Source organism: Typopeltis vanoorti, chromosome 19 (assembly GCF_054136105.1).
Source record: "Typopeltis vanoorti isolate ZY-2024b chromosome 19, IOZ_Tvanoo_1.0, whole genome shotgun sequence".
Taxonomy (NCBI): Eukaryota; Metazoa; Arthropoda; class Arachnida; order Uropygi; family Thelyphonidae; genus Typopeltis; species Typopeltis vanoorti.
In genome coordinates, this window is record NC_143567.1 from 68,134,832 (window position 1) to 68,149,975 (window position 15,144).

The following is a 15,144-nucleotide window of genomic DNA, read 5'->3' on the forward strand; positions in this document are numbered from 1 at the left end:
TTAGACCCCCCCCCCTATTCGCTAAGATATCGGGATGCTTTATCGATTTCACAGTTCAACAAATAAAGGCATCGTTTGACAGTTGCTTTCAAGGGTGTGACCCATTTTCCTTGAGATAACATTCTACAAGATAAAGATGTCTCTCTTGTAATGCACTTCTGGTGCAACTACTACTTCTTCTCTTATGTGAAGGCTCTTACAACAGCGTTAATCAGCTATTCCATCGGTATCCAGATGCTCAAAGTCTGTACGCGATTTCTGGTGTGTGTGTGTGTGTGTGTGTGTGTGTGTGTGTGTGTGTGTGTGTGTGTGTGTGTGTGTGTGTGTGTGTGTGTGTGTGTGTGTGTGTGTGTGTGTGTGTGTGTGTGTGTGTGTGTGTGTGTGTGTGTGTGTGTGTGTCATGCTCCATTGCATACAATGCTTATATTACATGTAGCTTACAAGTACTGATTAACATTTATATTTCTATTTTTTATCAATATTCATATTTACATTTATATTTTATATCGATATTCGTATTTATATTTTTATATATCCATATATTAACAGCTGCTTCTTTAGTCAGCTGATCAGCTCTCTCGTTTCCTGCTACCCCAGTATGCGCTTTCTCCCAGCAGAACTGGATTTCATATCCCTCTAGAGTGAGATTTCGAACCAGATTTCTTGTCTGTTCTATCAATCCAATATGGTTGTTCTGGTTTTTAATGTCATCTATAGTGCTTCTACTATCGCTGTAGATTGTTTTGCTGTCTTTTGCTGAGAGGTGTTGAGTTCTAATTCTTGGAGATGTGTGAGTGACTGAACCACAGCAAGTTGTTCTGCTTGGTTGTTGGAACAGAGAGGATGCAGCCTAGAGCAGCGTTCTTGTATAATGGACTGTATGTTATATGCAATGAAAGAACAACCGACGCTCCCTTTGGTTTTGCTTCCGTCAGTGTATATTTGAAATTCATCGCTTTCAGAGCTTTCCTTCTTAATATATGTTCTCTTTGCTGGATGAGGCCACCTACTGTAGTGAAGCGGACGTTCGTAGTAATTTGGATCAATGTTGTAACTTTCATTATATATCTTCCGGAAGTGACGTCATATACAAGAGATAATTCTTGTATTTTCAGGTAGATCGTGTTAGAGCTGCAATAACGCAAGCTGCCTCGAAAATTATTTTCCTGTATCCTTGAATTATACATATGGCTATAAGGCGTTGAACTCTGTTTAGTTTTTGTCGGTTTATCTTTGATTTTAGTATATGTTTCCCGACAGGTGCAGCATAAGATATCTGTGGTAGTATAGCACCGGTACATATTGTTTTCAGCGCTCGTTGGCCTAATCCCCACTTAATCTTTGCCGACTTAGCTAGGAGATTTACTACTTGTAAGCTTTTTTTTCGGCAACATATGAGATGTGCTTATTGAAGGTAAATTTTTCATCTATTATCACTCCTAGGTAGTTTAACTCACTGGCTACCTCGAGAACTTCTCTGTTTAGGAAGACCGTTACGGGTTATTTTGATTTTTTTCGTGAGATGTGGAGCACTTTAGACTTGGTGCTATTGAAGGTAACTTTTTTCTCGCGTGCCCACTCTGCAATTTTAAAGAGTTCTTCGTTGGCCGTTATCGCATCATCGGCGAAGGCTAAGACTTTTGTTTCAGCAGTGAAAGGAAGTCTTAAAAGTGAGTTTTACTGAATGCTCCAGAAACCTGGCCCACAGCAGGAACCTTGCGGGCAGCCTCGTTTGACTTCTTTCATTACAGTTGTAGTTTTTATTGTCATGGTTGTTCTTCTGTCTGTAAAATAATTTTTTGTAAGGTAGAGTAAGTTGTTTTTTTTTTTGGCATTTTAAATCTATTAACTGATTGATTATGGCTGGCCACCACGCAGCATCGAAGGCTCCTAGCACATCAAGTGAGATCAGTAGTACGTCTCTTTTTTGCTGTAGACTGTCTTCTGTGACCTCTTTAATTGCGTCTACTGTGCTGGACAGGTCTAAATGCGTATTGATTGCTGTTGAATAGGTTTATTGAGTAGACATAGTGCATTATTCGGTTTATTAGAAGTTTTTCTAGTACCTTACCATTGATTATGGGTATAATTTTTGAGTGTTTCCATAATGAAGGAAATCGTCCTCTTTTTAGGCATTCGTTGTAAACTGTTGTTATGAATTAGGGGAATTCGAGAAACGCTATTAGGAGTATATCGCTGCTTATTCAGTCGTCTCCGGGAGTTTTTCTTGGATCCATTGATCTTAATACTGACTCGATTTCATTAGCTACAAATGAGTCATCGTCAGGAAAGTCTATATCTGGTTCCATTCTTTGTCTGAAAGTTTTGTGGATTTCTTCATCTGTTGATTCAATGTCATCGGAAATAAACTTCTCTATCATAATAGCTGCAGTTTCTACTAAGTTTTTAGTGTAGGTGACGTCCATTTTCTTGATAGTTCAGTATAGGTGTTGACCGTAATTTATATATGCAATTCCAAGGATTCGATACGGTTGAAACAGTACAGAATTTTTTTTATGATTCTGTTTTCTCGTTTGTAATTTTGGTCTGATAGCTGTGTATGGCTTTATAGTAGTTCTGTCTTCTGCTCTCTTTTAAATCTTGGTTATTGTATGTTCTTTGGTATAATCGTCTGAGTGCGTTGACACATTTTCTTAGGACTGTTAGTTCGTCGTTCCATCAAGGTACTGATTTTCTTCCATCGATGTTTAGCTTCTTGCTTGTTCTGAGTGTTTTGTCGCTGGATTTTATCAGACCTGATGAAAGTGCAGAAGCAAGGAAGTCTATATCGGTTTGTGCTGATGCCCAGATGGTTAGGTTTTTGTCTAAGCTGAGCTGTTTTTCCGCTTTTCGCATCAAAGTGAAGTTCTGAGATTAAGCGTGAAAATTCTCTTTTTAATGCTTTTATAAATTTCTCTAGGTTGGTGTTATTGGTGAAGTATTTGATGTTAAGGCGATGGTTTGTATTGTCTATTCCGTTTAAATTTTTGTTACTGACGATGAAACTTATTATGCGATGGTCAGAACAGCTTTCCTCTTCTTCGTATTTCCATTCAGAAACCCTGGGTAAAATAGCGTTGTTTGCTATTGTCAGATCAATGAAGCTGCTTCCTCTGGTATTTTCAAATGATGGACTGTTACAATCGTCATTTAGTATGTGTAGGGAATTTGATGCTATGAACTATTCCAAATTTTCTCCTCTATTGTTTGTGTTTTCGTTAAACCATAATACCGAATGGGCGTTGCTATCTATTCCAAGTATTAGGCCATGGTTGGTGGTAAAATCAGTGATGTTGCTCATTTTTTTTAAGTCGTGTTTTATGTCTGTGTGATAGTCGAGATACATACTTCTTGTATTAATGCTAGTTCTATATTTTTTCTATTTATGATTCTGTTAAGTTATTTACAGCCTTTATGGAGCGTTGAAGATTTATTTAAAGGCATGCCAGGGATATAGTGCTGTTTCTGTTGGCTCTATGATTGCTTAAACATCGATTATTCAAAGCATAATCGATGTTTTGAATTTTTGAGCTGTCTATAGTAATTGTATATCGGGCAGTCTTTGCTTAGTGCCATGTGACTTTGCAGTCGTCTTTGGTTTTGGCATGCTTGTTGTGATTTTGGCAGTTCATCTCTGACTTATTTCGTGGGCACTCGCTGAACTTATGTTCTTTAGAGCAGAATGGACAGGTGGTTTTCCCTCTGCAGTCTCGTGTGTGATGGTGGAATTTATTGCAGTTAAAGCACCTCAGAACGCTTACGTAGTCTGCACGATGGCAAATAATTCTCCACTGTGTGTGTGTGTGTGTGTGTGTGTGTGTGTGTGTGTGTGTGTGTGTGTGTGTGTGTGTGTGTGTGTGTGTGTGTGTGTGTGTGTGTGTGTGTGTGTGTGTGGCAATAATGAGAGTTGTGCGCATGCCTGGTTTAAACGTTATTTAACGTCTAGATTACAAGCAGTGAAACTTAACAAAAGCTATAGCAATTTCAAAGAGCAAAATTGCATTATTTCCCAAGGTTCTGTGCGCTTGGGCCAGTATTATTTATAATTTACATCAACGACTTCTGTCATCTACAGTTATCAAGTAAACACCTTTGCAGATGACACAGCATTGATATTCACTGTAAAATGCAAAACATGAGTTACACAGATCTGAAAACAGTGACAAACTGATTTCATGTGGATAAACTTACTCGCAATGCTGAAAAAACAAAATTTATAATTTTTAACTCAGAAATACATACACTCCTGACTGTAATAGCAAAATAAATTTTTCATTCGTATATTCATAACTGGAATTGTAAAAGTAATCTAAATTGTAAAAATTTAAGCTGGAAAGCACATAATACAGAAGTATTCAACAGAGTAAGATTTATGCTATCTCGTGTCTTCCTTTTAAAAAGATTCTGAACTTTGACAGTATGGCATACTAAGCCTAGGAGGAACATATCACACCACCCTAAGACCACTAATCTCTTTACAAAATAACTTAATACGCATTTTAACGAACAGTAAATACAGAGACATTACAGCAAATATATCCTATTAAATATCTTGCCACTTAGAAAATTATATTTTACCGGATTATTTATTCGCCTGACGATATAACGGCCGTGATCCCCTTTTACAGGGAAGTACGGCACCATCTCAATCCCTCCCCCCTCCAAATTTTATCCAGGCTCGGAACCGGCATAACTGACGAATCAGGCCTATGGCTGGATCTTCAGTATTCCTGACTGTAATCCGTGGGTGTGTGCGTGTTCAGGAGGGGGGGACGGTTTGCCTGCTTGCAGGAGGAAAACCCCCAGATAAACTGGGGAGAAAAACCCTGCTGTCCACGCCCAAGACCGGCTAACTTGGCATGCCTGAGAAAGATCCTCACGTCGGCGACGGGAATCGAACCCAGGACACTTCTCTCCCAGGCATATGGTTGCGAAGCGCATAGTCATTCGGCTGACCACGCGGACATTCACCCGATACTACTTTTCTTAAAGGCTGATATCAGTACGTAAGCTTTAGAAAAGATACTTCTGCAGGTAAGTGGGTTTTAAAATATTTAGTTCGAAAAAGCACAAAAACAAATAATTCACAAACACTGTATATATTTGACTCTAAAATAGTTAATGACTTACGTCTTTTAATACAAACGGGACCAACATGAACACATACAGAAAGCTTAGAGAGTACTTAAAAATTTATGAGTATTTAATTTTTTTTTTACAATAAGAGTATAAAATTAAACATTAACTAATGAAAAATAATCAATTAATTAGTGTTTTTATACGGCGTGGACATATACATACATATCTCCTATATATTGTTCTTGCCAATATTTTTGTTCACTGGACTATTAGGCATTGCATATTTGTTTCTGTAATTGTTATACACTTAACAACCCGAATATACTATTGGGTTATACATATTTGTCATTGTTAAATGGTATTTGTATTAGGTATTATATTAAATAAATTTTGTTAAAAAATTATTCGAAATCATCGCTGTAGTACAGCTTTTCATGCATTTAGGATTTAAAGAATAAAGCTCAATGCCATGAAAAAATAATCAAGGCAGAACTGACAAATGAAAATAAATTACTGAAGATACAAATGAAATGACCGAATTGAAATGTGAAATCAATGAAATCAGCAGCACTACAGTTTGAACAATATTGAAATAAACGGTTTACCAGAGGCTCGTAATGAAAATATGCAAACCATAACAGAAAAATTGGTGAACCTACTTGGAGATGCAAAGGAAGACGCCCACAAAATACCCACTAGGCGAAAACAGACATCAAGCTAGTTGTTATCGAATTAGTGAATAAAAATGCTCAAAGTAAATGGATGGTGGAGGCAAGAAAACTCAACAAAAGTACAGCCCAACAGTTTGATGAACAGTTAAAACCGGTGACCGTCTATATGAACGACCATTTGACGAAACTTAATAAGCAACTTCTTTAAGAAGCAAAACAAAAGAGGGCAAGTGGTGCAGTCGAATGTGTATGGGTAAGAGACGGTAAACTGTTCATGAGAAAGGACAACACAAAAGTGATGTGGATTAAAACATCTGACGATCTCAACGAACACAGTTGGCAATAAAATCTAAATGCTACCTAACTGTGAACAACTGAAATAATGCTGATCCAATTGGACCTAAGAGAGAACATATGAATAACCCAGGTTTTGGTGCGACTATCAGCTGTAAAAAAAACTGTATAATCTAACCTCTGTAAAAAGTTTTTTGATGCTACTTCAAATTCTTCTAAGAATGTCAACTTATATCATGTAAATATTAGGTCGTTAAGGTCAAATTTTGACGACTTAACTTTTCTTAGAAATCGGATGATATATAGTGTGCTAGGGTTAAGCGAAATGCGGATCAAACAACCTGAAACTGATTACGACAAACGTATTATGACTGTCGTGATTATAAGCGTTCAGGCTTAATTCTGTACTCTAGCAAAAATACTTTTAATTTTCCTCAACTGGAATCAAATACGCATAGTGCTGAAACTGTGATGATTTATGACACAGCAATGAATATAGTTATATTTGCTATATACCATGATGGCCCAGTTGATATATTTCTAACAGAGCTAAAGACCTTGAAACATAATAGTGTTATACCAATGAGGGATATAAATTTGGACTTATATAAGAATAATAGCAAAATTGAACGATATAAAAATTTATTATCTTCTCGTGAGTTTCTTGCATACACAGATGGAAATACGAGAACAGCGAACAAATGAGCAAGTTGTTTTGATCATATTTATAAGAAACCAAACGGTCTACGAGGTTATGAGGTGTTCTCTACAACGTATTTTATCAAAATAACAGATCATCAGTCTACACTGTTGAATCGATCATTACCTAATAGTGTTGACATGAGCTGTGCAGTAGGTAGTCACGAAAAATTCGAAAGAGGCACCAATTATAATAAATTGGAATTGCATTAAAAAAAAGTATGAACTGCCTCAAAACGATCTATTAGATACAAATCAGCTATATGAGGAACTTATCAAAATGATTAAATATGCAGACAGCAAATCGTAATATCACAAAAGAGTTACTGTGGAAAATGATGTTCACACACGCTGACTAACAGATAAACTAAAAAATAGGATAAGGACAAAAGAAAACATCTATTAGAAGCATAGAAAGAATCATAACAATTTAATGTTTGAATATGAGTATAAAAATTTCGCTAAACACTTAAAGGACAAAATAAAGCAGGAAAAAGAACATTATCTCTATTAACGAAATTTCTTTCTTGTATGAATGATAAAAGTAAAGAATGGGGTTGGTTAACACGATAATTGGTAGGACAAAGCAGAAACAGGAGAATTCCCAGAGGACAATGATGTCACTGATGTACTTAGCGAAATGAACGAACGATGACAGATTGTGAACTATGAACACTTTACAAACTATGATGGTTGTGCCATCATAGTTTGTAAAGTGTTCATAGTTCACAATCTGTCATCGTTCGTTCATTTCGCTAAGTACATCAGTGACATCATTGTCCTCTGGGAATTCTCCTGTTTCTGCTTTGTCCTACCAATTATCGTGTTAACCAACCCCATTCTTTACTTTTATCATTCATACAAGAAAGAAATTTCGTTAATAGAGATAATGTTCTTTTTCCTGCTTTAAGGTTTACTAATTAACTACACATATTATAAATAAATCTTTTACATATAGGCAATTTATAGAACACTTAAAGGTTGCCTCATTTCTTCTGTTATTTGAAGGAGGTAACAGAGATGAAATCCGGAATTATAGATCAATGTCTATATTATCTACATTCCCAAAGATAATTGAAATCCTAATAAAATCGATTAAATAGCTGTCTTAATTCCATATCATTTTACGCGCCTAATCAATTCGGTTTAGATCCTAATTCAATACGAAAAAAGCGCTACTGGAATTCCATAACAGTTTATGGTGGGATAAATAAAGGAATGCACACAACAGACGCGTTTCTTGATATATCTAAACTTTATGGAATTCCAGGAGCGCTTTTTTCGTATTAGATTCTAAAGCATTCGATTGTGTGCATCCTGACTGACTACTTCTGAAAATGTCTATCGGCATTAGAGGAATTACCAATGTTTGGTTCCAATCCTATTTGAATAATAGAAAACATGATTTCTATTTTGATTGATTTTGAAAAAAGTATTTGACAAACTTAAAAGAAGCATTTTATTTAACATATTAAAAGAAAGACAAATACCAAATAATATTCTAAAAGCTATCATAAGTATAAATGAAAATAGTCAAATACAAATAAGATTAAATCATGAGCTATCATATCCGAGAGAGATAAACCAAGAGTTCGACAGGGATGTCCCTTTCAGCAACTCTTTTTAATATCTACTTAAATAAAATAATAATAAAATGGAGTAAAAATTTACATCAAGGAATTAAACTTTCTCCTACAGTTAACTTAAACACACTCCTTTTTGCGTTGACCAAATAATTACAAATTCGGAAGATAACTTACAGAAAGATATTTTAGATCTAAATAAGATATCCAAAGATTATGGAACGATAATATCAACAGAAAAATCCAAAACGATGGCCTTTAACGGACAAGATCCAGAAAGAAAAAAATAGTAATACATAACAAGATTTTAGAACAGGTGAATTCATTTAACTACCTAGGATGTATGATTACATATGAAAATGAAAAAGATATAAACGTAAAAATTGCGAAATTTTTAAAAATAACTGGGGTAATTAACTCTATATTTAAACCAAACCTTGTACAAAAAAAAACCAGACTAAAAGTATACAATATTACACTAGTCCTACCAGTCCTATTAAATGGAAGTGAAATCTGGACAAAAAAACAAAAAGACAAACAAATATTAATAACAGCAGAAATGAAGTTTATGAGAAAAACTGCAAAGTATACCCCATTTGATCAGAAAAGAATCGAAGAAATTATGAAAGAATTAAACCAGGAATCGGTAATAGAAAAAACTAAAAAATATAAACACCAATGGATGGAAGACGTTGAAAGATGAAAACAGAAAGATTACCAAAACAAGCCTTAAAGTACAAACCACCGGGGAAAAGAAAACCCGGACGTCCTCTTAAGAGATTCAACGATGACTTCTAAGGCCGGAATAGGCCACTCTAGGCCTAAATCCTTGATAGGCATGATGATGATGATTTTTTTTTTTTTTTTTTTTTTTTTAACTTGTTAAAATAAACATTACACGATAGGCAACAATGACTATTTACATATTATAAGTATATATTTACAGAGAAAGAAAAAAAACATTTTCCTTTCGGGTGTACAATAGAGATATAAATGAATATTCAAAATTAACACTTCAGTTTCATTCTGAGTTATCATTCAGATGAAGCACATTGTCGTCGTCAATCCAGAAGAGGGTGCCAGTTGGATTCCACTCCTCTAGGAATTTCGCGACAGTTCTTGTTTCTTTAAAGTGCTCAAGTTCCAATAGAAGCCTGCTTTTTAGTTTCCGAAGGAGGATGTGCATGAGGGTTTGTGCAGCTTCAGTGATCGATGGGTGCTGGTTACTTCTTGTCTGTTTTAGGTAAAAGCTGTAGATGACGGCCTTAGCGCAGATGAAGATGAAATTGCATGTTCTGTGTCTGTTTTCTTCTGTGTGGACTAAATTCCAGTAGTCTTCTTGGCTGTGTGTGTAGTTACAGGTGCTAGAGGCGGTATTCAGGGCATAGGTGATTATCACTTTGTTTGCAGGGCAGGTCAGATATGTGTGTTCCAGGGTGCCTGAAACGTCACAGAATGGACACAGATCCGTTTCTCTTAGCTTAAATTTGTAGAGCTTTGAAGGAGTTGGTAAGATGTTATGCCATAATCTCCACTGTATTTCGGAATCTGGTTTGGCACATTTTGATTTATATGGCAGATCCCACTGAAAACTGTGTGGTATATGCAGCCTTGTAGATGAGAGTGTTAAGGCTGAATATAAGAATGGTGAGGATGGGGACACTGACATGAGGAAGTGGTATATTTTCTTGTAGTTGGAGGGATGAATTGGAAGTGAGGCTTCAGATTGTACAAGATGAAATATTGGCCCCGAGCAGTTTCTAGAAGGAATACGGATTTCCTGAGGTGTAGCGATATCTGGATAGGCTTTTATAATGGAGGCTTGCAACTGTTGATATTGTTTTTCAGTTTTGGGGTTATTCATTGGTAGGCTTGTGAATGCTTTCCACTTTAGGGTGTGGGTTAGGAGGTCTCCTATGACTCTTATTCCTGCCCAGTTCCATGTAGGGAAAAGAAAAGGCTGGCCAGTTGTGAGACTTGTGATGTTTTTGTTTGAAAATAGTGGTTCTGTAAGTACAGCTGACTCTGTTGATCCTGTGAGTGTGTGATGGAGTCCTGTGTTTTTCCATCGCTGTAGAGCATCTTTGTAAAAGGTAGGTAGTTTAGGAGGAGATGGCGCAGGACAGGAGATTCGGAGGATTGTGGAAAGTGTAAGTCCTCTGGTGGATGCTTTCGTGATGTAATCGAAGGTGGTTACATAAGTGTGATTGCATTGAAGTGTCTTTAGGAGGAGGATTATCCTGAAGGATCGAATCTTGTTTTCAAGGGAAATCAGGCCTTGACCTCCCTTGCTGAGTGGCTTGCAGAGTTGAGGGTGTGTTGTCCAGTTAGTTTTGTTCCAGAGGAAACGTTTGATTTCCTTTTGAATGTGGTGGAGAAATTCTTCAGGAGGTGTGAGTACTTTGAGGGTATGCCATAAGACACTAGCAGCCATCTGGTTAACTATTAGTACTCTTCCTCTAAGTGAAGACATGGAACGAACGCTGTTCCATTTACCTAGCACCTGTTTAAAACGATTGTGCAGCTGCGTCCAGTTCAGTGTGTTATATATTTTGGTGTTGCCAAGGTGCACACCTAAGTATCTTTGTCCTTCGCTTGACCAGGTACATTCGATCGGAGAATCATTTCTAGACTTCCATCTGCCTGACCACAAGCCTGTGGTTTTGGCAGAATTTAATTTGGCCCCTGAGGCTTGTGCATATAGTCTGTGTGCTTCCTCGGTTACTGTCATTTCTTCTTCATTTCGTACTATTACAGTGACGTCATCGGCATATGCTGATAAGGTAATTTTTTGATGTGGTTCTATTATTCTGGTTCGTTTGGAGGTGATGGTGTCGTGTATTCTTTTTAAGAAGGGTTCTATGGCCAGTGTGTATAATTGACCAGAGAGGGGACATCCTTGCTTGATCCCTCGAGAGTATGACAAAGTGCGAGTGAGCCTGTTGTTGATTTTTAAACAGAAGTGTGCATCTCTGTAAAGCAATTGCACTGTTTCAATGATGAGAGGACCATAGCCAAATGCCTTTAGAACTTCATAAAGGTATTCGTGCTCTACCCTGTCGAAAGCCTTCTCCTGATCAAGGCTGACGAGTGCTAGGTCTTCATGTTGGCTATTTGCGATGTGGATGAGGTCTCTTATTAAATGGAGGTTATCATGTATTGATCTTCCTGGGACAGAGTACGTTTGATGTTGGCCAATAACTTCAGGCAGTGTTGGCTTTATTCGGTTTGCTATAACTTTGGAAATTATTTTGCAATCGGTATTAATTAGGGAGAGTGGACGCCAGTTTCGGATATCCGTGTGGTCTCCCTTCTTTGGTATCAATCGTGCTACTGAGGTCGTGACGGATTGTGGGAGGCCATTGATGTAGGCTTCTTGCAGTGTTTCGAGGAGAAGTGGTCCGAGTTGATTCCAGAAGACTTGGAAAAACTCTGACGTGAGACCATCAAGGCCAGGAGATTTGTTCTTTGGCAAGGATGTGCATGCGGTTTTCAGTTCATGTAGAGTGATTTTCTTTTCTAAGTGGTTCCGATCTGTTGCAGAGATTTTTTTTGTTTCTTTCAATATTTCGTGAATGGCATGATGGGATGTTCCTGCAGTGCTGTATGCATTCTTGTAGTATTGTAGGATTTCAGAGGTGATTTTTCTTGGATCTTCTGTGATGCTGTCATCTTGAAGTCTGATAGCAGAGATGGAGTTTGCTGCCTGGCATTTTTTTTCCAAAGAGAAAAAATATTTTGTGGGGGCGTCTGAAAGATTTATTTGTGTATGCCGCGATCTAAGTAGGGCACCTTTTGCCGATAATTCTGCCTGTCTTTGCATGGCTTGCAAGGCAGAATGATGTTCAGGGCTTTCTTCTGGGAGATACTTGAGCTGTTCTTCAAGTTGTCTGATTCTAATGTTCTTCTGTTGATTTTTCTGGTGACTGTAGATCTGCGTAAAGGATTTTATTCGTGATTTTAGGTGGGGCCACCATGTTTTCATTGGTTCTGTATCCACTTTCGAGTGAGTGAGGTTGGTTATTAAAGCCTGAGTGTTTATTATATAATCTGGATCTTTCAGGAGAGTATTGTTGAAGATCCAGTACGCACTTCCTGATTTGGATGCTTCCAAGGATAATGAAAGTTGCAGCTTGACGAAACAATGATCTGAAATGTAGGAAGGGATGTGTGAGATGTTTCTGACTAGAGGCAAGGTATGTTTGGAAATGTAGTATCTGTCCAGTCGTGCTTGGTAGAGTGGCCTATTTGTCGCTGTGATTGCTGACCTCCATGTGTAGGATTTCTTATCAGGATGTTGATGCCGGAAGACGTCGATGAGTTCATTATCGTTTACCAATGTTTGAAGTTTGTTTATTAATTGGCTACGATGTTCAGCACACTGAAGTCTGTCTTTTTCTTGGTCAAGAGTGCAATTAAAGTCTCCCGCTATTATGACATGTTCTTGGTCTATACTAGACAGATGGTTTTGAACGAAATCCAGGATTTGTGATGCCAGAGCATCCTGCTGTGGTATGTAGATGTTGAACACATGCAGGGTATTATGGTTGGGTGCTATTATGTGAGCATACAAGGCATATCCTGGTATATCAGCAATCACTTTTAGTTTGTAGGGAGATCTATGATGTACACCTAAGCTAACTCCTGCTCCATGATGTTGTTGGGTTGCAGAGTGCTGTAAGTCATAAGGCCACTCTGATGATGATGATAGATAGATAGACAGATAGATAGAAAACGATATAACAGCTATGACACCTTCAATAGCACACCAAAAATAATAAAATATGAAATCCCGCAAGGTTTAATGCTAGAACCCATCCTATTTTTAATATATATTAATCATCTACGTAAATACAAACTTTTTGGCAAAACGACATCGTTCGCTGATGACACGGCATTAATATAATACACTAAAACGATCCTCCAGGATCTAGAAAATAGGATCAACCATGATATTGAAACTAAATATCCGGTTTAGCGCGCGTGCAACACGCACGCACGCACGCATGCACACACACACACACACACACACACACACACACACACACACACACACACACACACACACACACACACACACACACACACACACACATGCACACACACACGTTAACAGATAAGCTAGATCACAATATAACCGTAAAATGGCATGTAACGAAATGTAGTGATATCCAAAATTTTTTGGGACTCCATATCAACGGCAATTTGAAATGAAACTCCTATATCTCATTTTAACAAATAAATTAAGGTACGAAATCATCAGAATACACGATGTTAAAAAATTTGTAAAGACAACATTTTTAAGGTATTATTCTTGGGTAAATTCTTCACTGCAATATAGTATCACCTGTCGGAGATTACTAAAGTAATCTGCTTCCTTTGATACGAATACAAAATAAAATAATTAGAATTATAAGTGATTACTGAAATCGCATATTCAACCAATGACCTGTTTGACATTCATAATATTTTGCCATTACAGAAACTCTATCTCTACACCCTCTGTGTCCAAAAAGAAACCGAACTTTTCGAAAATAGAAGGAACTAGTGACGCCACCTGTTGTTTCTTTTTGTTGTCGAAAGCGGCAACCTTCATTAGTGTTGTGTCAACTATTTATGACATTTGTTTCACTAGAAGCCGAGTTATAATGCCAAGAGTGACAGTGAGTTTTGACGAACTATCGGTCGTCACGATATTCATGCCGTAGGCGACGAATTCTCGTTATCAATCGCTTCAAAACTTCGAGATAAAACTCATCATTGACCGTTTGGCCATGCGGAACGAATTCTTTGTGGATAATGGCCTTGGAATCGTAGAAACAAATCAGCATTATCTTTATTTTTGACTTCTCCAATGCCCCTCTTCTGGTGGTCTCCACAAGTTGACAGGAGTCATCATTCTGGCTCTTTGTTTCGGGCTCATACTCAAAACACCACGTTTCGTCACCAGCAACAATCGTTTCAAGGAAGTTTGAGTTCTTACTAGCGGTTTTAATGAAGTCCGTGCAGTGTTCAATTCAATACATTTTTTGGTCGTCGGTCAACTTTGGGAAACAAATCGCGAATTCAATTTACGAAGGCCCAAACTCTTGGTCAAAATGTTGTGCACAGTTGATTTTGGAATCTCCAATTCATCTTCAATCAATCACATTGGTGATTTCAGGTTTTCTTTGATGAAATCACGCACTTTTGGATGTTGACTTCGTTCAGTCCAGTTTTTGGACTGCCCGGCTTTTCGTCGTCCTCAAGCGTCTCACGACCACTTTGAAATCGCTTAAACCACTCGTAAACTTGAGTACGGGATAAGCATTCATCACCGTATGCTTTTTGAAGCATTTCTTGCCTTTCGATAAAACTTTTACCAAGTTTAACAGAAAAGTGAATCGAAACTCTCAGTTTGAAACTCATTTTCCGACCGTTAGTCAAAAAACAGTTACTCTTGGAACTATAACTCGGCTTCTAATGAAACAAATGTCATAAACAGTTGACACAACACTAATGAAGGTTGCCGCTTGCGACAACAAAAAGATACAACAGGTGACGCCACTAGTTTCTTCTATTTTCGAAAAGTTCGGTTTCTTTTTAGACAGAGGGAGTATGGTTGCATATTGCATGTAAGAAAGAACGTTGTAAGTTTTTCGGTATATATTGTAGACTATGGTTTACGCTGCGACAGAAACTTGCTAGTAGTCCCCAAGACAAACAAAGAAATTTTTCATAAATCCTTTGAACACCTAGCAACAAGCAGCTACAATAAACTGCCATACGAAATAAAGTCAGTAACCACAGAATACGCTTTTAGAAAAAGATTGAGAGAC